Raw genomic sequence first — 25654 nt, 5'->3', positions numbered from 1 at the left:
GGTGGTATCATTTTTCTTTTGTTAGACCCATCGCTTGCAAAATAAGACCTGGGACAAAATGATTTAAGTGTGACATTTAATGGACTCAAAAGACAAAACTGCTAACTATTTCAGCAACTCTCCAGTTTACAAATTTTGACCATTCTCTGCTTGAACCATCCTGTGACAAACTCCAGCAAATCCCATCCTTATCAGTTGCCTTTTTTGAGAAGTCCCATGGTTTCCCATGATGTTTGTTTTCTCTTGATGGAACAAGTTAATGAACATAACACTCTCTAATTACAGATGTGTGTAACTCTTTGGCCAGTGAGCTTTATCAAAGCATGTAGTTTTGTTCATAAGCCTGTCGCGTAGAGGAGGCATTTTGCCTGGTGATAACTATAGCTTTATCAGGCTTATGGTCTTTAATGAGGACAGCACCATGAAGAAGAGCATAAAGAATAAAGAATGTTGAGTCATGATAGATGAATGGGAGATTATTTCAATCAGGAGAAAGAGATCAAGTGTTGCACGCTGGTGGGAGGGTGGCAGATATGAAGGAAGGGAAAAAGACACTCAAGAGTATTTTGGCTGAATGTATGCCTGAGGACCAAACTGAAGGTATAGCTAGTGAATGCAGTTGAGCTGGTATAGACATAGGACATAGATGATATTTTCCAAGATGCTTTGTTGAGAAATGGAAGAGTAGCTTTATGGGGATGAAAAGTCATGTGGAATTTTAACGGTTTGAGTGTATTTGTATGCTAAAGCGGATGGTTCAAGATGCAGAAGACTAAAAGGACTATAAAAGTAGCTAAGTTTCCATAAAAGGTAAAAGTACGTAATCCAGGACACAAAACTGGAGTTCTCTGTCTGTGGGAATAAGGACACTTCTTTAATTGTAAGAAAAGGAAAGGAGAGACCAGGCACAGTGGCTCACGCCTGTAATCCCAGCACTTTGGGATGCCTAGGTGGGCAGATCACCTGAGGTCAGGAATTCAAGACCAGCCTGGCCAACATGGTGAATCTCTGTCTCTACTAAAAATACAAAAAAATTGGCTGGGTGTGGTGGTGGGTGCCTGTAATCCCAGCTACTTGGGAGGCTGAGGCAGGAGAATTGCTTGAATCTGGGAGGCAGAGGTTGCAGTGAGCCAAGGTTGCACCATTGCACTCCAGGCTACCAACAAGAGAAACCCCATCTGGAAAAAAAAAAAAAAAAAAAAAAGGAAAGGAGAACACAAGTGCAACTTCAGAGAGGCTTACAGATAGAGGGATCAGAGAGGTCTGATCAACTTTTCCCTCCCTCCCTCCGTCCCTCCCTCCCTTCCTTCCTTTTCCTTCCTTCCTTCCTTCCTTCCTTCCTTCCTTCCTTCCTTCCTTCCCTCCCTCCCTCCCTCCCTCCTTCCTTCCTTCCTACATCAATTTTATGTGTGGGAATAAAAGCCAAAAGATATAGTAAGTGTGAAGAAAGATAGCTATGTAATTGCTATCTACAAGAATATTTAAGCTTACTAGTGAAAGTCAATACTATTTCTAGGTAGTGTAGAAAAAACTTGAAATTTGAGACTATGATATTAAAATGGAATAAATATATTTAACTATTTTTCAGAATCATTCAACCATTTGTAAACATTTACAGAGATAAAAGATATGAAATCAATTCAAGAAGAGAATATTAGTCTGCTGAGAGAGAATATACTATAGTGATTCTAATAGATATAGGAAAAGTAAAAGACTTGAAAACTTGAGGCAGATTTAACAAGACTTGAATATTGGTTGGCTGTATTATGGAGGAAGGAGTAAAGTTAGCCATGACACTAGATTTTCAGCTGAAGCAACCTGCTTGGGTAGCTAGGCCATTTACCTTGATGGCAGATGGTATAAATTCTCTCCCATTGTGTAGCATATATTCTGGCAGCATAGGATTTTAAAAGAGAAGTCTGGATTGCAAATAAAATTGTGAGTGATACCAGGCAAAATACTGAAAAACAACCTTGTGAAAAATGTGATGTCACAGAAAGAGGCTGTAGAAGTAAAAACAGAGGATTTTAAATAGAATCCTAAAGGTTCCCAGTACTTCAGAATAAGGAAAATGAAGAGAAACCTTCAAAACGAGATTGAAACAGTGGTCAAGAGACAGATAATTTAAAAATAGTTGGATTTTGTATTGCTAAATGCCATTACAAGTGTGTGTTTAACATCATGAAATTCTGCTTATGGAGTACAGTGATTAAAATATATATAATACTGCTTATGAAATATATGAATTACTGTGGTGATTATTTATATTAACATTTTTTCTAAGGGCAATTTTGCAATCAGATTGGCATGAATAGGGAAATAGTGTGGCAGTGATTAGGGTTGAACTAGTCATTTATAGTAGGATGGATTAAGTTAATAAAAAAAAGCTAACGTGTTCTCAATGCTAATCATGTAATGATAGTAAATCAGCAAAAAAAGTGACAATAGGAAGTGACAAAGGAGAAAATCTTCTGAGAAGTGAATAGTAACCCAAAAGTTTAAAGGAAATGAAATTCAGAAAAAAAAATTATAATTGAAAAGAAAGCAAATATACTTCTTTTATTTTTAACAAAGGCAAGGAGGAAAAGTATGCATAGATGTAGACAGACATATGGATAGATTCTGGTGGAAGGAGGATGAGGGAATTCATACTTACTGATTCTGAAACTGTCAGGATATTACAAGTCAAGTTAATATTCTGCAGGCAAAGGAAAGGTGTGGATTTGAAAATTTCAGGCAAATGGAGATTTGAAGATTACTTATTTAGAAAATGAGAGCATGTACAAACTAAAGATGCATGAAAATGTAGCAGTACTTAGGTTAAATTAGCCATTGGCTTCAGTTACAACAATCTGTCTAGGTGTATGATCCCTTCATCTTAAGATACTTTCAAGATATTGGTTGAAATGGTGGTCCATGGCATCTATGGGGATGACTGGAATGTAAAAAACCAAAAGGGGTCATATTGGGAGTCAATTTCTCATTCAAAATAACTCCTAATATTGGATTTATATGTTTACACTAATCAGGATAGGATAGATTATATTCAATGATAACAAAGTAACAACAAAATGTCACAAGTGTCAGCAACTTAAGAAGTTAAGATTTATTGGACAGGGCGCGATGGCTCACACCTGTAATCCCAGCACTTTGGGAGGCCGAGGTGGGCAGATCACTTGCAGTCAGGAGTTCGAGACCAGCCTGAGCAACATGGCGAAAACCCATCTCTACGAAAAATACAAACATTAGCCAAGCATGGTGGTGCACACCTGTATCCTAGCTACTTGGGAGGCTGAGGCAAGATAATTGCCTGAACCCAGGAGGCAGAGATTGCAGTGGACCGAGATCGTGCCACTGCACTCCAGTCTGGGTGACAAGAGTGTGCTGTGTCTCAAAAAGAAAAAGAAAAAAAGAGAGGACGTTAAGTTTTATTGCTTGCTCATATAATAGCCTGATTGGTGTTCAATGAGTAGACTCCATATGATAATTTCAAAATTTTAAAATAATATTTTTAAAATATTGAAGGCTCTACTTCCATAAGGTCCTACTCAAAATCCTCCACTAGATTCTCTGCGTTCAGATTAATAGATTTAGAAAGAGTGAACCAAGTATCTTATGGAAGAATCTAGGATGGAAAACGGCATACCACACTTAATGACCATACTCCATTAGCCAGAACAAGTCACGTAACACCAACCCAGCTGCAATTCTCCTGGACACCCAGGAGGAGGCAATGGAAAGATGAGCGTTCAGCCAGTTCCCAATAGTGCAGAGTAAATTTTTTTTTTTTTTTTTTAGACAGAGTCTCACTCTGTTGCCCAGACTAGAGTGCAGTGATGTGATCTCAGCTCACTGCAACCTCTGCCTCCTGGGTTCAAGCAATTCTCCTGCCTCAGCCTCCTGAGTAGCTGGTACTACAGGCACGTGCCACCATGCTGGGCTAATTTTTTGTATTTTTAATAGAGATGGGGTTTCACCATGCTAGCCAGGATGGTCTTGATCTCCTGACCTCGTGATCTGCCCTCCTTGGCCTCTCATAGTGCCAGGATTACAGGCATGAGCCACCGCACCTGGCCCTAGCACAGAGTAAATTTAAGCCACATGTGTCTCTCGTGCCTTGGAAAGAACATTTCTAAGGTCAGGGATCATATCTCTTTATTTTTAAGATGATAAATGTATCAGAAGTTAGTGAAGAAAAACATGACTTTTTAACCATAATAGAGATATAATAATAAAGGTACAAACTGCTAAAGTGGCTGGACAGAAAAATGAAGAAGACAACATACTCCATGTGTAATATAGCTCAAATTAAAGGATAATTTTGATAAAATGTGGCCTCAGGTAATAGTTTATTAGGGAAAGCCCATCTGTTAATTAAGATAAAGGCCAAAGTTTAAAAGGTTGATTTTCTTAAATAATAGTTGATTCATGATAATAACATTCCCCAAAATATAATTTAACTTAGAAGATACAGTATTAGATAAAGAGATTTTTGATTTTGATGGTTTAAATACTTTTGTAAAATTTAAAAACATGTACATTCTTTATAAAATTAATACTACACATAAAAATATATTTTAATGTGAAAATAATCATGACAGAAGGAAAGAAGACCATTCTTTAGCCGCTCATATATTAGAATTGTTTTGAAATGAAATCTATGTTGTCCTAACTTTGAAGACCTGAACTTATTTTACCATTCTTACTGAGGAATAACAAATACATGTACCAAAGAATAATAAAAGCTTCATATACGCTCATAGTCCTATATTTCTAAAGGGATAGGTTTAGATCTTGTTCCTTTAAGCATGCTGACTTTATGTGCTATGATAAGAAATGCTAAATAATGTATGGATAGAGTCAGCATGCACCACTCCATCCTTAGTCTTCAAAGTATGGCTCTGAGTTAGGCTGCTCATTAGAGTACCAAAGGAGACCAGCTTTCAAAAGTGACCACATGACTGTGTACACAACTCCTAAAACGGTGCTCATAATGGTCCTTAGGACCACAATATGGATAATGACGCCACAAATGCCTGTATACATATGTGAATGTGGGACTCAAAGACCACCATTAGCTACTATTTCTAGAATTTAGTTCTACAGTGCTACCAGCTGATTACACTTAGAATTGACTAAATACATAAAATATTTCAGACTAAATAAAAAACCATACTGCTTTTAATTATTCAATCCTATCACCATAGGATATAAAATGACACATTAATTATTATTTACATTGCCAAACAAATTTAAAACCATAAGGTAATGCTTATTCATTTCTGCATATATCTTATGCATTATTTTACTGACTGTGTTGCATCGAGCCCAGTAGGATGTTAATGTTGATTAAATAGACTATATTAGATTGACATTTTGCGGAAGAGGAGAACGAGAATGTGACAAGTTTTTCCTTTGAGATTTTTGTTTTATTTTGTTTTGCATTGTTTTAGACATCTGTCATAATATAACATACTTAAACTATTGAACAACTTCAAAACTGACATGTTTCCAGTACTATTTGTAAAAGGTTATTTCTAGCAAATCTAAAAACACAATGTATTTTATAATTCATGAATCAGATAAAACAACATTTAATATTGGTATAAAAGCTACAGAATTGTAGGCACATAGTAGAAATTTTGAGACATGGAATTTTTCTTGCATCCTCAAAGAAGTGGTATTGTCTTTGATGAATCTAAAAATGCATTTATTTTCATGAAACATTGGAATTACTGTTCATGTCTCACGATGTGCTTTCTTTTTTTTTTTTTTTTTTTTTTTTGAGACAGAGTTTCTGTCGCCCAGGCTGGAGTGCAGTGGCGGGATCTCGGCTCACTTCAACCTCTGCCTCTCGGGTTCATGCCATTCTCATGCCTCAGCCTCCCAAGTAGCTAGGACTAAAGGCACCTGCCACCTCACCCAGCTAATTTTTTTGTATATTTAGTAGAGATGGGGTTTCACTGTGTTAGCCAGGATGATCTTGATCTCCTGACCTCGTGATCCTGCTGCCTCGGCCTCCCAAAGTGCTGGGATTACAGGCATGAGCCACTGCGCCCGGCCATGATATGCTTTCATGCAGATAACAACAAAACATATTGTATAAAGAAGAAGAAAAACTGTTCTGTGATGTTGAGCTGTTATATTTAGTGGTTTCCTCAAAAATGCCAATATTGACTTTAATATATATATGTATATATGCATTTATACAAATACATATACAAATAAAACCTCTATGACTACATTTAATCATGTTCTTAAAATGACTACTTAAAAATAGAACAAAAATTTAAATATGTTATTGATACAAATAAATATATGGAGGTTTACACTATGGATCGTTAAGGTTTATTTTCAATTAAAAATTGACTAATCCAAGCTCTTTTGTATTTGAAAAAGTATTTCCAACTTACTTCAAACTGTTGCTCTTAAGTTATATTGAGTTAATAGACATAAATCATTTAGAGACTTCCAAAGGAAACATAATTATTTTGTCTTCCAGTTCAACTATTTTATTCACACCTGCAATGCATGAATCTATCTATGTAGTGCTTTCCTATATAACACCGTATTTACGATTTTAAAACTATTGTATATTTTTATTCCAATGTTAGAGGTATAAAACTGGAGCTCAGACTCAGACAAATGCACACTTTATTCAACATTAAAAGGCAAGCAATAAGCACACTGAGGATTCCTACCTTTCCAAGCTTAGTGCACCTTTTTCTCCACCATGGTACCCCTTGGATTCCTTTAACCAGACCTGCACACTCACACCTGAAGTTCTGAGCATGTTATTTCCAGCAGCTTCATCCCACATCCTTCTTCAGAAGGCTGCTCCTGGGCTTCTGTAGCTGTTTCACCAAGAACTCACAGACAGCAGAGAGCACCCAGGCAGCAGCACAGAGTGTTACCTTGTAAGAAAGCCTAGACGGACTAACAGTAAAGCATATTTCGTACTCCAGAAGTCTTCCTAGGATAAGGCTGAGGCTAAGATTTTACCTGAAACTGTGCTCTTGCCTTGAGTGTTCCACTTCCCTATTCCGTCTTTCCATTCCCTTCTTGATTTTTCCTAGCAAAACTTCCACAAAAAGTCACTTGCACCTTGACCCATATCCCAGAGTCTGCCTTAAGAGAATAAGGATCAGCTGGGGAAATTTTTAGAGATCCCTAAGCCCCAATCCCAGAGATTCAGATTCAGTAGGTCCGAAGGGTGGTCTGAGAACATGTAATGTTAACAAGCTCTGGGTTGATGCTGATCCTGACATTTCATGGCCCACACTTTGATAGCTCCTTTGTAGAGAGCCTAAATCAAGAAAATGTCATATTCTGTCCATGTTGTGCAAATGACTCAATTTTTTAAGGTTGAATAGTACTCCACCATTGCGTACAAATGCTACATTTTCTGTATCTACTCATCTGTTATTGGACACAAGTTGATTCCATTACTTGGCTATTGTGAATAGTGCTCCAGTGACCACGGAATTGCAGATATCTCTTCACAATGCTGATTTAAAATCTTTTTTTTAGTAAATTTAGTAAACAATCCCAGAATTGGTATTGTTGGATCATATGGTAATCCTATTTTTAGTTTTTTGAGGAATCTATACACTGTTTTCAATAATAGCTATGCTAATTTACATTCCCATCAACTGTGTACAAGCATTCCCTTTTCTCCACATCCTGGCCAACATTTGCTGTCTTTCATCTTTTTGACAATAGTATTCTGATAGGTATGAGATGATAGCTCATTGTGGTTTTAATTTGCATTTTCCTAATGATTAGAGATATTGATAATTTTTTCATATATCCATTGGCCATTTATATGTCTTCTTTATAAGCCAGGCACAAAAATAAACAAATGCCACATGTTCTGACTTAGATAGCAACAGACAGTAGAATGATGGTTCCTAGAGGCTAGAAAGTTGGGAGGAATGGGGAGATAATGGTCAAGGGTACACAGCCTCAGTCAGACAAAAATTGTATTTTTATTAATTCTTTGCATAGTGTGGTGAATATAGTTAATAATAGTCTGTTGTATATTTCTAAGAGTAAGTTGCATATACTCTCAACACAGAAGAAGATAACTAATTGTGGTAATTGATATGTTAATTAGCTTGATTCGATTATTCCACATTGTATTCAGAAATCATAAACTCACTTTATTCCCCATAAATATATGTAACTATGTTTTATCAATTCCAATAGAAAAGATAATATTATAAAGAAGCGGTTTTCTACCTTTGCTGTGAATCTGAATCCCCAGAGGGCTTGTTAAAACAGTGTCAGGCACCATTCTCATAGTTTTAGATGTGACAAACTGCTTTTGATTTCAAAGAAATTCAATTTTAACTATCAAAACGAAAAGAATTACACTGATAATTATCTTGACAGTAGAAAAAATAATTTTATAAAATTTAAAATTTACTTAAAATTTACAGTATTTTCTATTATATTATCCTAAGGACAATTTTTTTACTGCATTTTTAATTGCTGCAAAGATGGATATCTTATTTCTCACTAACATTGCTATATGATCACGTGATAACAGAAGGCATTAGTTTGGCAATATGGATTGCGTGAAGAAGAATGAGGGAAAAGACTTGCTGAAATGAACCCATTTATGGCTCAGATGAGTGTCAACAGCAAAATAAATGTTACAGCCATCTAAAGCATGATATCATTCTTGATCATTATATATATAGATATAGTTATGTTCATTCATATGACTATAAAAGTTGATAGTTAACATTTTTATGTATTACTGATTATATGGTATTAGTTTTCTTATTCTTGAACCACTAGATCTTTAGAAATGCATAGGAAAAGACAATACACACACTCATACAAGTATATGTGCACATTCACACACACACACACACCAAAAATAATTGGTGACCTTGCTGCACAAAAGCAGGCCAAATTTTGCACATTCACAGTTATTAATAAAATGCACAATTGAATTTATTGATAAAATAGTCACTTTAATGTCTAAGACAAATAATTCTTCATTATGTTATTGGATTAATACTGTACTATAAATAGATTTGCATAAAAACCTGTCAATTATCTGTGTTGTTTATCCTTAAGGACAATTTTAACACATAAAGCATTTCATTGTAGGTTGCTTTGGACCTCTTTGTCAGTGTTGAAGCAATACTATGAAAAAATGTTAGGACAGCATAATAGCTTTTTTAAAAGAAATAATCAGTGAATATAAAACTTCTGTGGAGAAACCTATTAGCTAGAAGATAGTCTATTGTAGCCAGCAATAGAGGTTTTGTTTGAATAAAAACAGATATTGCTGACATTAGAATTGTAAATTTAATATCAGATATCTTAATATACTTGAAAAATGTCAAGGTTAAAGATCATGTAAATGTTATTTGTTTAGGATAGACTTAGTTAATTTATCAGTATTGTTTTTATCCACCTGCTATATTATCTCAACATGTGACATATTGGTATAATTTGTTGCAGGTTACTATATACACACAAATAACACATAAAATGAAACAGATATAAAAGAAATACTTCAGAATTTACCCTAGAATTTCAATTTGTGTAGAGGTTGTTCCATATGACTCCTTTTCTGCTGGGTTTAGGCATTCAAAAGTGATATTGACATTTTACATCATAAAAAGCAATGTTTCATTTTTAGGACAGGTCAAGGGATGGTATTGATAGATTTATGACTATGCCAAGATCGTTAAATAGATAAAAATGCAGCAGAATGTCAAGAAATCCTTAGTCAGCTCTTCACATACCCTGAACCTTACATCTTTGGAGGTGACTTTGATCTTAATTCCTATCCAGAGCATCTTACCTCACAGCTACATTTGTCAGATTTCTTACAGAACACTTCAACACTGGGAAATTTTGAAGATTCTTTTTTTAAAAAATTGCCTTTAAGTATTACACTAGGGACAGACAAATGAGCCATTTGTTCCCATGTCCCATTTAAAGGCAAAGAACATACTGAGTACATTAAGGGAGACATGAGCAGCCAGAACACCAAAGCTGGGAAAGACGATGCTATGAGGCAGTGATCGAAACCCATTTTACTCTGAATTGACTTAGTATTAACCATTCAATTATGTGCCAGTTTTGCTGAATGTGTATATTTTTATTTGTATTATATTTATGTGCAATTTAAAAATTATTCATAATTATTAAATAATCAATCCTCATTTTCCTAAATGCACTTGATACAAGTGGGTACATTTTATGGAAACAAGTATATACATTGATCTGTTAGCATGAAGTACAATGATAAATAAACTGTTTTAAATTCACAGCAGAAAACACTTCTGTTTACTTATATGTTGTTGTTACCTTACATTACTATAAACAATTTCAATTTATGACATAAATACATTATTAGGAAATTATTTAGTATATATATGTTCAATATAGACATAGTTGAATGAGCTTATCAGTTTGCAAATATGAGAGGACATGTCAGTAGAACATATAATTTAATTTAAATATAAAAAATATTTAATTTTAATAGAGTGATAATTGTCCTAAGATTAAAAAAAAAACTAGCATAAGTCTTTTTCTGTTTTATTTCAAGGGGTAATTTTTCTTATTTTTCTCCAATATTCTGACGTATGGTGAAGATTTTATGCTAGTGATAGTAAAAATTATTTGTATAATTAATACATACTAGTTAGGATGGATGTGTTGTTTGAGAGTAACAGACATAACATGGAAGTGACTTTAAGCAGATCCTAAAGGTTGACCACGGGAAGGGAAAAGGAGCAATTGGGCATTATAGACATGCTGGGTGATAGTCTGAGCAAAGGAAAGGAGCTAGGGACTGGCTTGACGCTTATCAGAATGATGCCACCATGTTTTTCAAGAATTGAGTCGTATTTGTCCTATTGTTATAGGAGTTATTAAGAAATTATTTTAGGCAGATAGAGAGGAAAAGGGGTCCTTGGGAAGATTTTTGTCTCTTTTAAAGCAGCTCCAGAAATGTTTCTTGTCTAGCAGGAAACCCGCAGCTCTTAGAGCCAGGCAGGCAATCCTTGATATGCAAATACCGGCCATTAAAAATTGGGTCCACCCAAACATGGCGATTGGCGCCCTCTTCTTGCCCTTGCCCTCACAGGTTCCTGGCAACATGGCCGCCCCCACATATCTCCACTTGTGTAGAACATCATGGCGTCCTGTATTTGCATATTAAAAGGCTAGTGTGGGAGGGCTAGTTTTTCATGGGCTACCCTTGAATGACATGCCTGGTCAAACCAATCCCCTGAGCCCTATGCAAACCAGACACCACCTCCTCCAGCCTCCTAGTACAACTGGCTGGTTTCTGCAGCACTCAGGGTTTTCCTCTCTTGGCTTCAGAGACCCTCTCCCTATGTCTCTGTTTGGGGGAGCTTCTTCCTTCTTACTTGCCTATTAAACTCTCTGCTCCTTAAGACCACTCCACATATGTCCATGTTGTTCTATGCAATTTGACTAGAGACAAAAAACCCTGGTGTTCCTCCACTCATCAAAGCTATATCACTATCATTGCCTTCTGGGCCTGTTTCAAGTATTTCTAAAAAGTGTGTGTATATGTTTGGGTGTACATGCATGTATGAGTGTGTATGTACAGATTTGACTAATAGAATAAATTGATTGAATGCAAAGTTATCTCAATATTAGATAGGTTCCTTGATGATCAAATTTAGCTCTAGGTAGAAACTTTCAGATTGGAAGGATTTACTCATGGGTTCTCCTTTGTAATGATAAAATATTAATCCAACATACAAAATGCTGATGCCTTTAAAAAGTGACTTTTTCCGTGTATGTATTTTATAAATATCACTGAAATATAACCCAAATAACTGAGTACAAATAAAGTACTTGTCTCTCCCCCCCTTTTTTTGGAGAATTGTATTCTTGGTTATAATCTTATTAACAGAAACTACTATGTGCCCAGAAATAAGTCCTGTAGATGCCTTTACTCAGACCATAAGCAACATAAATTCAGTGATATTTCAAAGTTTTATTTCCGGTTATTAGTATTGTATATACTATTTGGATTTATTATCTAATATCTTTATTTCTCCATGCTATCTTGAAACTTTAAAAAAAGCATGAATTTTTCCAGAGGTTAAGAACAATATATGTAAATTCTAAAGCAAATTTTTATTAATATTGACAATAAAAATGAACACAAAAAATAAAAATATGTGTATATCTATGACAGAATATTATTCAGCCATTAAAAATAAGGCACTTCTGTCATTTGCAACAGCATGGATGGAACTGGAGGACACTAAGTGAAGTGAAGTAAGCCAGGCACAAAAAGACAAATATCACATCTTCTCACTCATGTGGATGCTAAAAAATTTGATCTCATGGAGGTAGAGAGTAAAATGATAGATACTAGAGTCTGGAGAACATAGTAAGAAAGGAGTTGGTGAATGGGTACAAATATAGAGTTAGAAGTTACAAGGTCTGTTGCTTGGCAGTATAATAGGTCAACTTTAGTCAACATTAACTTAATTATATGTTTCAAAATAACTAGAGAAGTGGATTTGGAATGTTCTCCACACATCACAGTTTTAGAATATCTTATTTTATGTTATTACCTCATAAACCAACATAAATTTTCAGAAACAATTTGTAAAAAAATATTCCACACATCTCTGTCCTTCATAAATTACCCAGTCTCACATAGTTCTTTACAGCAGTGTGAAAATGGTGTAATACATCATTCTAAGGAGAACTGGTCACTTGTTAGCCAACTGGAGCTCTCTGATGTCTCAGGCTATAGACAGGTCTGCAGAGTGTGCAGTGGCTTGGGCTCTGTTCTTAGCTCCAGATGGGTATTGGGTGAAGCTGGACCAAGCTGAATTGTCCTCTCATCTCCCAGCAGCAGGTACCAACACCAGTTCTAATGGAAGTGTCAGGGGGAGTGACATAGACTCCGTAAGATTTTAAGGTTATAAATAGCCTTGGTTTGCTGGCTTTCTCAAATGCCAGCTGTAATTGTAAGGTACTGGGTGTATGGACAGGCTCAAGACCTCTTGACTAGCTGGGGTGATGTAGCCAATGATAATAGCTGAGGTTGCACAAGTTTTCTTCTTCCTGAGCACCGTTATTGTGCCTGCAGGTGCTGTATGGGCTGTGCCATTTGGTCCTCAGCCACGAGGTGGCACTTGCAAAAGAGCAGTAGCCACAGTAGTAGCCACAGGATTTGTGCTTGCCTTATGTTATATAGGGGAAGTACTTCGGTGTCTCAGGCAATGAGTGGGGCCATGGAGCTCACTAAAGTCCCTGTTCATTGTGAGAAGCCACCAGAGTAGGTGGAGGGGCAAAGGCAGGTGGGGGGTCAGTTAGTCAAGTTCATGCTCTGGCTCCCTATACTGCACAAGCAGCAGCCCCAGTGGGGATCAGAGGGCAGTTATCCGTGGCCACTGGTGTAACATTCCAGGGAGGAACACAACTCTCTGCTGCACAAAAGACTCCATTCAGGGAGAGGAGGAGCAGGTGGCAATAAGCCCCACCCAACTCCCATGCACTTGACAAGGCAAGACTCACACCTGCAATGTTCTGTAGCAACAGATGGCTGAGTTCCAGGCTGCCTGCACCCAGAAGGCAAAACCACCCCAGGCCACAAGCCTTCCACAGGGAGACAAAAACTGCAACTTTCAGGCCACTCCTCTCTCAGTTTACCCATGAATTAAGGGTGCCCTACCCCTGCACCTATGGCTATAGCACACCTCCCACTTGCCTGTCAGTTCTGGCCAAGAAGGTTCATCCTTATGCAAGATTATGTCACAAATCTTAGTTGGGAGCTTCTCTCAACCTGTGACTGCTGCCTGGGTTAGCTGGCAGACTTCCCACAAGGTCCCCTAGGAGGGAGGATCAGGAATGGCTTCCCTCCATTTCTGATAAGGTCTGGGAGTACATGCAAAGCACTTCCTAACAACACTCTTTCTCATATACTTCCCACAGTTCACTAAATCAGCTCAAGGTAGGGTTAAGGCACTTTTCCATGGCCTGGAATGCCCGGCTTCCCAGTGGGAGGGTATATCATGAAGAGAGTCTCTCCCCCTTTCACACTCTGGAGACTCACAATTTTCTGCCTGGCTTTTGGTGTAAGCTGCTGCCTGCTGCTACCTTCAAAGTGCCAGTGGTTTCTTTCAGTTTTTCTGTTGAGTTCCTGTGTTGCTTCCCGTATAAAAGTTCACAGCGTGAATCTCTGCACACAATTTTGTCTTTCCAAGTGGGAAAGGCATGTTAACAAGCCAACCTTTTTGATGGAATTTGTGTTTCCAGGGCTACAGGTGGAATTGTAAGACATTTCCCAAGCTGGATCATATCTCCACAGGAGATTTACAGAAATTCCAAATTATTGGGGAAAAAAACACAGAAATGAATTAGAGTCTTATGTTCATAAGAAGGATGTCTCAGTGGAATTTCTGATCTATCTACTGCCGTGTCATGTGAAACTAACAAAATATAGGTATTATGTCAGGAGAATGTCACCTTATTAGTGAAATAAACAGGTCTCTGATATGTCAAGAAGTTACCAGCAAAATATCAAAGGAAACGTTCAAACTCCACAGCACAATTGGAGCATGAGCAACATTAAATTTAAAAATGGGTAGTAGTGATTACACTAAAACATAAATGAAATAAATGTAATAAGCAAACTGCAGACAAAAACCCAATCTAGAAGAATATATAACCTGAAAACAGGAGGAAATTTCCCACAGTCACACCAGAATACATGGGTAAAGTTAATAAGAACAGTAGTTCCATGAAACACGAGAAGAAAGAAACTAACAGATAAAATGATATAATGGTAGATTTCATACCTCAGAAGGCATGTTTGGCAACCAAAAGCATAATTTTAGGAATCTTACATCTTAGGGACTTTAAGGAATAAATAGCTATAGTGGAAAAACAACTTTCAGACAGAAATATAGCTTGATATAAATGCAATTCATCCTGATAAAAAAATAAAATATGAATGTTTATAAATATGTAGATAATTAGGGAAAAATACGATTGATCAAAAAACTAAACATAGCCCTGAATTGGAAAAGAAAAATGTAAATTGAATTATAGGAAAAGGGTACTCTCCTCTCAGAAATGTTTGGTTAGAGCTGCTTTTCCTCCCCAGCATCTACTTGTAATAGATTGAAATTAAAAGTTAATGAAAACAACAGATACCTAATCAGTCAAAAAAAAAAAAGTCACATACAAGTTAGAAAAAAAATCAACCACATGTCAGAATTTCTTCTACAATAAAAATAGAGAAAAAAAAGTTAAAAAGTTATAAAGAAGCTGTTTAACACTAAGAATTAATATACTGAGACAGGACTATATACATATATTTTCTATAAATATATATTGAAATATTTCAATATATATTTTCTATAAATATGTATTGAAATATTTCAATAATTTCAATATATATTTTCTATAAATATGTATTGAAATATTTCAATATATATTCATAAATATATATTGAATATATATTTTTATAAATATATATTGAAAAATATATAATATATAAAAATATATTTTTATAAATATATATTGAAATATATATTAAATACTTCTATATATACATTTATATATGAATGTTTAAATATTTATACATATATTTATGTATATTTCATATATATATATAAAGTCTTTGGAAGATGGAAAAGGAGTATGAGGAATCCAGATGAAAAACCTATAGTAAATGGTGAGTACACAATGTTCTTCTCATACCCAGTGCTCTTCCTTTTGAGCCCTAGTTGCAATATTAAGTGCCATGTCAAAAAATAATGTATCAAATCACTTATGACAGCTGTGTGTTACCACATTGATTGTAAAATTACATATATAAATACAAATTCTTTGGACTTTGCTTTATTGCTGGGAAGACTGCCTGTCAGACTTTCAATTCAGAGATGCAATGACAACTTCTGATGGTGTGTGGGCACAGAAAGAATATTTTTCTGCAGTGGTTGAGTCAAAAGAAAAAGATGTTGAAAAGTACCACGTCCTCTGCCTTTAACATTTTCTTCTCTTGGCTGACACTGTGCTAAACTTTTTTTCTTCGCATTTCTGAGAGTTATTTTTCTCTCCAGTTGCTAAAACCATAGACTTCTAATGAAATCTGGACCTATTTTCTTTCTGCTTGCAGCACCTGTGGAGATAAAAAAGATAGATCCTAAGCATGATTCTCTAAGATTTTGAAATATTTTATAACAGAGTAGATTATTACACAGATGTTGTGCAATCTTAACAAAACCACTATGTATTACGACAAGAAAATTATTTTTGATAGGAGATAGGCTATGAGAGTGGACAGAAAATACTGTATAATGCTTCCAAAATTTTTTACAAGGGTAAAATATTAATAATTTTTGCCACATTCACACATAAGTGAAGTACATTAAGTGCATTTGCCAAGAAAGCTTCACTATTCTAAATAACTGGAAAATGGGTATCATGTCATATACAAAAAGTAACTATACAATTAACCAAAATTATACTTGGTTCTATGTCCATGAACCACCTAAACAATCTACAAACAGTTAATGGTCCTACAGGATGGAAATTTGGCTTAGGAAATTGGGATAGGGAAAATATCGTTTATTTTCCTGTAGAGAATATTTGACATCATTTCAATGAACTGAAGAGGGATTTAGCTGTATATATTCTCATTCTATGTTTACATCAGAAACAAACATCAAATGGATAATAAAAGCAAATACTAAGAGACATTAGCTTAGCTATTAAGGAGGATTTAGTCATTTTTTTCACTTAACTTCCATAAGAACAACATAGTGTAGTGAATATCCCATTTTACAAGTGAAGAAATTGAAGCTAGAGGTAGCACCTGTGAAGATTTGCAAGACTATTAAATTTGTAAAGCTTACACACAAACCTTAAGTTTTTCCCTTCGTTCATCCCCTAGACCCGATCGTAATGTCTAAGCATTTGAGGAAAGATGGACACTAGGAAACTGGAGCAAACGACCTGTTCAGATCCTTTACAAACCAAAGATCTTATTGAATAGTTACAGATCTATAAGGAGCTTTCAGAGTGCCAAAAGACTGAAGACTAAAAGGAAGAAAAAGTCATAGACAGCAGAAGTACTGTTTCATTTAACAGACATAAAGTCTGCCAACCAAACCAAATATTTATTTTCTCTGGTTTGTTGTCTGGCTTCCGTGTTAGAGCTTCTGATGGTTAGTGGTGTAATTCTTCCCCTCATGCCTTTGTGGTTACCAGAGTCAATGTCGGCAATGGTAGCATATTAGTGCCCCGTGGCCAGCATTTTCAGTTCCTTCATATTGTGTACCATGTAATTCCAAAAGCCACTGGGCAACATTTACTTTGTTTTCTTGTTGTTTTCATAATTAATGTTGGTCATTAATATCTGGCCTTTTAACTATCTCTGTATCTGTTATTAGTGCTTAGTACTTAGTTTTGACATAGTGACTGACTGCTGATGGACTAACTTCTTGGGCCTCCTTTTGATTATCCTAAAATTCATGAGTGATCCCATGGTGCCACCTCACTAGTCAATTCTGTCCAAGTTGTAAACTTGAAAATTGACTTTTAAGAAGTCTACTCAACATTTCAAGCGATCACTCTTTAGGTCTGAAATTTAAAATGTGTGCTAACTTTGTTTACATATTTTTAAATACTTTTTATTGGCTTGTTTTAAATGCCTGTTTGTACAGATATCTGGATATGAATATCCAGAGGGAGAGTAAGTTGTCGGCAATGTCAGAAGTAATTCATAATTATATATATATATATATATATTCTTGTATGTATATAGAAAGAAATACATATAAGTGACTGTCATATATGTGAAACTAAACAATAAACAAATATAAATGTTATATTTGGTTTGCCCAGAAAAGGAAATCAAATAATGAATTCTAACACCACTTTAATGTTTTCAGTATCCAATCTAATATCATTATTAATCAATGAACAAATATGCATTCAGTATGTGATGAATAATTGCCAAAATCTCACCACTGTGATAGGCAGGCTTTACCATGAATATGACACCAAAGAAGAAAAGACTCTGTGAAAATAATTGAATAACTGAAAATAATAACCAGACTAGGTTTAACCATGTTAAATTTGTGATGTTTAAGTACTGCATTCTTAACTGAAAACATATATATAGATGAATGTTTAGAAATACTTTATGATAGTGTATGTTTTAGACAAAAAAATAAAGATAATTGAGTCTGTTGAGTATTTTTATATTACATCAGTAATATTTTATTGTTTTCCAACTAAAAACTCAAGAAGTGGCTTGTTATAAAATATTTTTGATAATGACTCAATAATATTTATGTTTATATTTGTATCTATAAGTTTATTACATTTATTAAAAACAACATAGAGTCTTCACAGTTGATCGAGGCTGACTAGGCTCTTAGATGGAAAGTTTGTCTAACATCTTCATTAATATGGACTCTAGCTATTCATCACTTTTAATCTTCTGCTACTTTATTTCCACTTGGAAGAGGCTTATCATTATATTTTCCTGACAGTTAAAATTAGGCTATAAGACCCGAGATTTTGTGAAGAAGTTGAATATTCTCTCCTCCTTTGTCCTCAGAAGCAAATTGTATGTCATTAAAGCATTATTAAACATGATTTTAGTTTTCTATCCAAGAACAGGACATTCCCTGTTCTTGGATAGAAACAATGTCTTCTTTCATGTTTTTCATTCAAGTTTTATAATTTTATGACATAAAATCTAAACAGCTCTTGTTAGCTGTATACTAAATACTGTGTGTCTTCTATCTGTTGGTGGTGCAATTGACTTTTGTAGATTTGCCTTATTTTTATTTGACAAATATAATTGTTATTAATTTTAAATTTTTTTGTTAATCTTCAAACCTCTCATGTTTGCCATGAAGACAGTCATAATTTAATACTCTTCAAATAATGAACATTTTATTACTTTCTTTGCAGAAGTTATTTTTAATTCATTTTTAAATTTTGCAGTCATGTATTTTCATTAGAATGTTGTAGGAATGAAAAAGGCATGCTGCTTTGACATGTTCCCAATTTTAAAGAACACAAATTCAACAACTCACCATCATACATTAATTTTCCATAAACATTAACTTCTATAATTATTGTAAATATAATTACTCAAGCTGTAGAGTTTTTATCTTATTCTAAGATTTTAAGGATTATTATCATGAACCATTATTGAATTTTATTCATTTTTTTGAATATATGAAAATTATAATATTTTCTCCCTTATACTAAAATAGATGGAAAGATTTCTTACTGGAGATAAAATTTGCATTTCTGAAATATCCAACAATTAGTATTTGTTTTTTTAATCTGCTTAAGATTATTGCATCAAAGTTTATAAGCTAGTACTTGAATAATTCTGACATCAGAAACTCATGTTTTCCATTATTGCCTATAGTGCCTCAATGTGATCCAAAGATTACCATGGTATGTGTTCACCAGCAGGTATTTCTATGTTATATAATTAATTTAAATTAACTGTACATAAAGAGAGTAATAATAAATTCAATGCCTATTGTAAATATACATCATAATATTGTGGACCTATTGAAAGAACCCACAGTTGTATACATGTTCATTTATGTCTCCATCTATCTCTATACCTGTATCTTTATCCATCATCTATGTCTCTATCTGTCATCTAGCAACTATCTATCTATCTATCATCTATCTATCTATCTATCTATCTATCTATCCAATCTATCTACCAATCTATGAATGCACCTACCATTTATCTATGTATATATTTATGCCTACAATATGATGAGTATGATTGAAGCACATATTGCTGAATGCTACAGAGAAAATCACATGGAGAATAACACTAATGGACATGTAAACACACGTCGATAAATATAATACAATTGGCCCTCCAGGTCAGTGAATCCACATTGTGAATTCAACCAACCATGCATGGGAGTTTTTTTCTTTTAAATTAGCTCTTTACTAAACCCATATAGAAATTTTTCTAGACATCATTTGCTAAATAATACAATATACCAACTATTTGCATGGTATTTACATTGTATTATAGTAGTATAAGTAATCTAGAGATGATTAAAGTATATGGGGAGATATGCATAAGTTATATATAAATACTATGTCATTTTATGCAAGGGGCTTGCATAAAATGTGGATTTTGGTGTCTGTGGGGATCCTCCACAAATACAAGGGATGATGGTTATTTTTCATACATATATAAATGCACATTTAGAGAAACAGTTAGAACCCTGTTGTTTGCCCCTGGAGACAGAGTAATGAAGTGAAACAGGAAAAGCCAACATGGGGGCTATAATTTTGTATGTGTTTCTATTTTAGACACATATATGTCTATAAATACATAAAGAAGATGAATGTCAACAATTGTCAATATGTAGACAGTAGGTATACATGCACATTTACTAAAGTTTAAAAATGTTTGCATTATAATACAAATAAAAAATAAACAGAATATTATGAAACCTGAACTGTTGAGACAGTTAATGTAGTTTCGTCTGTTAGCCATTCCTTAATAACCTCTTAGTTGGGATTTCATATCAATGTCAGAAGATGAGAGGTTATTAATTTTAGAGTTCTTAAAAATTAGTGACACTATTTAATTGTTTTAAGTGAACTGTGTATAAATTAACAGAACTGTTCAATTTCAGTTTAACCTGCTTTATATTTATCGGGTTCTTGTATAATACTTTAAAAACAGAAAATAATATCTCAAAATTAATTTAATCATAATTCCTTTCCTGGCTCAACATATCCTTGTTTCTCATGGATATGATATAGGTTCATCTAAGATTTAATTGATACACTTGATATTAGGGAATTTGTCTTGTTTTGATTTTAGAACTGATGGAAAGAACACAGCAGAGGAGCTTTTAGGTATACATGAAGCTATTCTCATTCTGTATATTAGAATCCAACTCCTTGGCAAAAACTAAACAGCCTCCAAAAAGCCTGCTGGATTGGCTCTGTCCATTCCTCATACTGTGACAAAGAACTATGGAGCATCTATAGGGAAAAGAAAAGGGATGGGGGGCACTGCAGGTGAGAATTAGGATTAACAGCTGAGTCCCTGAAGCTGAAATAAGTAATGACTTTTTTGTCTCACGTCATTTCCATTTTAATCTGTCTGAATACAAATAAAACACTGAAATAGAGTGTGTTCTACGGAATGTGCATTTGGATATTTTGCTTCTAGTCAGTTGAATTTAATGCTATTTATAATTTTTAAATTTCCACTGAAACATAAATGGAGGTGATAATATAGTAAAGTGGTCGCTAACTTGCTGATGAGGTACATTCTCACATTCTTCTGCTTCGTTTGCAAACCCTGTAAAATGAATTCTATTCTTTGACAGGTCACTTGTCATCCTTTCCCATTTTATTAGAATGCAGATCATTTCAACTCAGCACCAGGAATAAAAGCAACCATCTTATTCTGTTACTTCTTTGGATTGGGTATTTTATGTGATAAGGGTCTAATGTATAAATTTTAATATGTCACTATTCTAATGAAAAAAGCCTGTCTCAAGAGCGTTAATGTAGCTGCAGCTAGTAATCATGGGGCACTGGGGTTAAAAGGAGAGTCAAGAGATTTGAAGTGAAGCCATTATATCACTACAGATTGGTAATCACATATGGCGTACGCTATTCATCCTCAGATTTAATTTAAATCAGCAAGTGCGGAGCTTCAAAAAGTCACACCTTAGAGATAAGCTAGCTCTTATAATAAAATCATATAAGCCCTTCGCTTAATAAATGGGAATATTAACATTTCTATGAAAGGTTATTCACTTTCTCAAGATCATTCTCATAACCATCCATGCTAATTTACTATAATGAATAATAGATTTTTAAATTTTATAATATCAATATTTATATACCAATATACTTAACAATAAAGTGAATTTATTTGTGTAATGCATTTGTTTCCTTAGGTCTTTGAGAGACTCACTTTTTGGTGAGTTGTCTATATTACCCGCAATTTTAAAAAGGAAGAGTTGGTATACTATAAACTTAAATCCTTCCCTAGTATACTCTATTGGTTCCTTAAGAAAAAATAAGCCTACATATTTTTTATTACTTTTCAAGTTGGATTTTGTAAAATAGATGTACACATTTAAGGAAATTTTCACTATACTTTCTCTTAAAAACTAAGAGCCACTCCTTTTTTAATAGCTTGTCTTAGAACCAGCTATTCACATGTCTTAATTGCATGTCAATCTAGTCATAGGTAGAAGAAAAGCAAAAACAGCCAAAATTATTTAAATATTTATAAATCCATAGAGGCAGAAAAGAATACAGTTATGATTTATTCTAATTTCAAAATTTAAGTAGATCGACCTTAGTTATTATCAAAGTTATTTATCTTAGTTATTGGATTTAGAGTTTACTGCTGTTATCTCTTTTCCAGTCTTCCTGCTTCTCGTTCTACTAAGTTTAGTCTCAATGGAGCAGCCATAGGTAAGCTTTTAAAACCTAAATCAAATTTTTGTCCCCTCTCTGCAGGAAACTCTGCAAGGACTCTGCATTTCATGTGGAGAATAATGGACTGGAAGACTACATAATCTATCCCCTTCACATCAACACACAAGCACTGATATTTCTCTGATATTGCTGCTACAACCTCTCCAGCTGCAGCCACAACTTACTTTGTTGTTTCTTTACACTGAACACATACCTTAGCTGACCTTGCTTCCTGAAGTGCAAATTGCGCAAATGTAATCTTTGCTAAATTCCTCATATTCCTCAAACATTTGCTCAAACTTCATCATTTTTGAAGACTCTGATCACCCTACAAATGCTACAGACATCTACCAACTCAGCATTCTATTTATTTAATAGACATTGTCATTGTTTCAAACATCCATAACCTTTTAATGTATTATATAAATTATTTATTATTGTAGAAAATGAAAATTAGCTGGACAGCAAATATCTACCCAATCACAAAAGATTTAGATAATTTCAGCTGGAAAGTTAACAGGAAACACATTTCTTCCAAGGTTTGTGGCCACTGAAAAGTGGCAAAATAACTGCCTTCTTTGATTGACTACCTCTTTCTTTCTTTCCTTCCTTTCCTTTCCTTTCCTATCTTTCCTTTCCTTTCCTTTCCTTTTCTTTCTTTCTTTCTTTCTTTCTTTCTTTCTTTCTTTCTTTCTTTCGTTCTTTCTTTCTTTCTTTCTTTCCTTTCTTTCTTTCTTTCTTTCTTTCCTTCTTTCTTCTTTCTTTCCTTCTTCTTTCCTTTCTTTCTTCTTTCCTTTCTTTCTTTTTCTCTTTCTTTCTTTTTCTCTCTTTCTTTCTTTCTTTTCTTTCTTTCTTTCTTTCTTTGTCTCTTTCTTTCTTTCTCTATCATAAATTGTGCTTTTTTAAATTATGCCAGTAAGAACAAAATATCCCACTCTTGCTTGGATAATCTGTCATTTTGAAAGAGAGGAGCAGCCTTTATATGCAATCTAAACTCAAAACTTCAGTTGGGAGTTTCCGAATACAATATTAACTTTATTGTTTCCAAAGAATTAAAACTCAGAGTCCACTTTGCAGTTCAGACGAAAACCCCAAATTTTATTTGGAAAAAAAATGGCCCAATTCAGTGAATATTGGAAGAGAATCAATATAGAGAATAGAATATCCTAGAGCAAATAACCTAGAAACTTTTTTTCAAGATATATACTGTAAGGTTGGGCATGGTGGTTCACGCCTGTAATCCCAGCACTTTGGGAGGCTGAGGTGGGCGGATCACCTGAGGTCAGGAGTTTGAGACCAGCCTGACAAACATGGTGAGACCCCATCTGTACTAAAAAAAACATGCAAAAATTAGTTGGGGTGTGGTGGCATCTGCCTGTACTCCCAGCTACTCAGGAGGCTGACACAAGAGAATTGCTTGAACCCAGGAGGCGGAGGTTGCAGTGAGCCGAGATTGCACCACTGCATTCCAGCCTGGGCAACAGAGCGAGATTTCATCTCAAAAAAAAAAAAAAAGAGATATACTGTAAAGAAACTATGCCATATATGAGGGCTATGTATAATGTCCATAAACATGAGGTGTGTAATAACCAGAATCTGAACATTATATACATTTTTATCAATTAGAATGGAACATAATTTCAAAGGATTTATAACTATTCACTAGTTAAAATGGATACACTAGATCTATATATCAACATAGGAAGCTCTTGAAAATTAATTCTTAGTAAAATTGGCAATTTCCATTATGTCTAAAATTTGAAAATACAAAATAATATATGAATAATTTGAGAGCATATTGATATATAGCAAACGTATTAAATATAGATGGGAACGAATCAGAATAATCATTACTCTAGGAAGGATTCTGATTGCCTCTGGGATGGTGTGCAAAAATTTGTTAATATCTTTAGATTTCTTAATAAGAAATATTTCTAAAGCAATTATAACAAAATCTTCACATCTTTTGTAATCCCAACATTAGGTGTATGTACCGTTGTTGAATTATCTGATCTTTCTTAAATTTATATTAACAAATAAAAAATATAAAGTAAAAAATAATTTAGCACTAAACTAAAAAAAATTTAGACAATGGTAAATAAACTGATTTATGAATGTCTTTAATTATTCCATCACTAGGAAAAGTAGGCTTGCTATTTATGTTCTGCTTAATATGAGAATGGCAGTCATTCGGCATTGTTCCACATTTTTTCCTTCTACCTAGTGGAAATCATCTTTGCAGTTATCTTACTTACTCTCCATCAATGCATACAAGGATTCAGAGAACTGGTTAGGACCATTTAAAATATTGTATTTTCACACCCTGGAAAAGCTGAATATAAAGTTAGGACTTACATCAGATGTCATAAATTCCCCAGAGATCCTGCTCTTTGACTGCAATAACAGGATAAAAATTCAGTAGTAGTCTACAGTGTCTTCTGAACAAATAAATACTTGATGACTATGCATTTTACTGGTAACCCAGGGTCTACCTTCTTTCCTCTCTAATAACTTTTCTATTGGCCATTTCACAGTTTGTTACTTTCCTTGCCTATGGTAGGAAAAGAAAATAAATTCAGAGTTCAAAATTTAAATGAGTCTACTAGGATAATTTATTTTATTTTATCCACCCAAAAACTCTGAAAATCTGAAAGTGAAATGTACATAGATATGATATATATTAAAGTATTATAATAAATATGTATATTTTTATTTCTATTAGACAAAGAAATTAGAAAATATACCTGCCAAATAACAATGAAATCTAAAAATTAAAAAATACCTTGGGGAAAATACTGAGAGTTGCCCAATTCCTCCAAAGAAAGAACTGAAGTAGGCTACATTTTTCCCTGTAATTAAGCATCACACTTTTGAAAGATATTTTCAATCATCCTTTCGTTAGAATGCTGGTATTTAGAAAGCTAGGTGTATCTTAAGAGAATCAGGAATGGTTCCTGCAGAACATTCAAGGAAGTAGTGAGAATGTTGCCACATGGAAACCTTGCTTAAACTTTATTTTAAATTTCTGACGCTGTCTTCAACCAAGGAATCCTGCTGGCAGTGAAATACAATAAAGGAAAGAGAAAAAAGCATTTTTCTGTCTTTCATGAAAAACAAAGACACTTCTAAATTACTGGGATTTTTTATTTGTCCTCTCCCTATC

Source organism: Hylobates moloch, unplaced genomic scaffold (genome assembly GCF_009828535.3).
Source record: "Hylobates moloch isolate HMO894 unplaced genomic scaffold, HMol_V3 SCAFFOLD_17, whole genome shotgun sequence".
Classification (NCBI taxonomy): Eukaryota; Metazoa; Chordata; class Mammalia; order Primates; family Hylobatidae; genus Hylobates; species Hylobates moloch.
The sequence above is the reverse complement of the archived record's forward strand: the minus strand, read 5'-3'. Positions refer to the sequence as shown.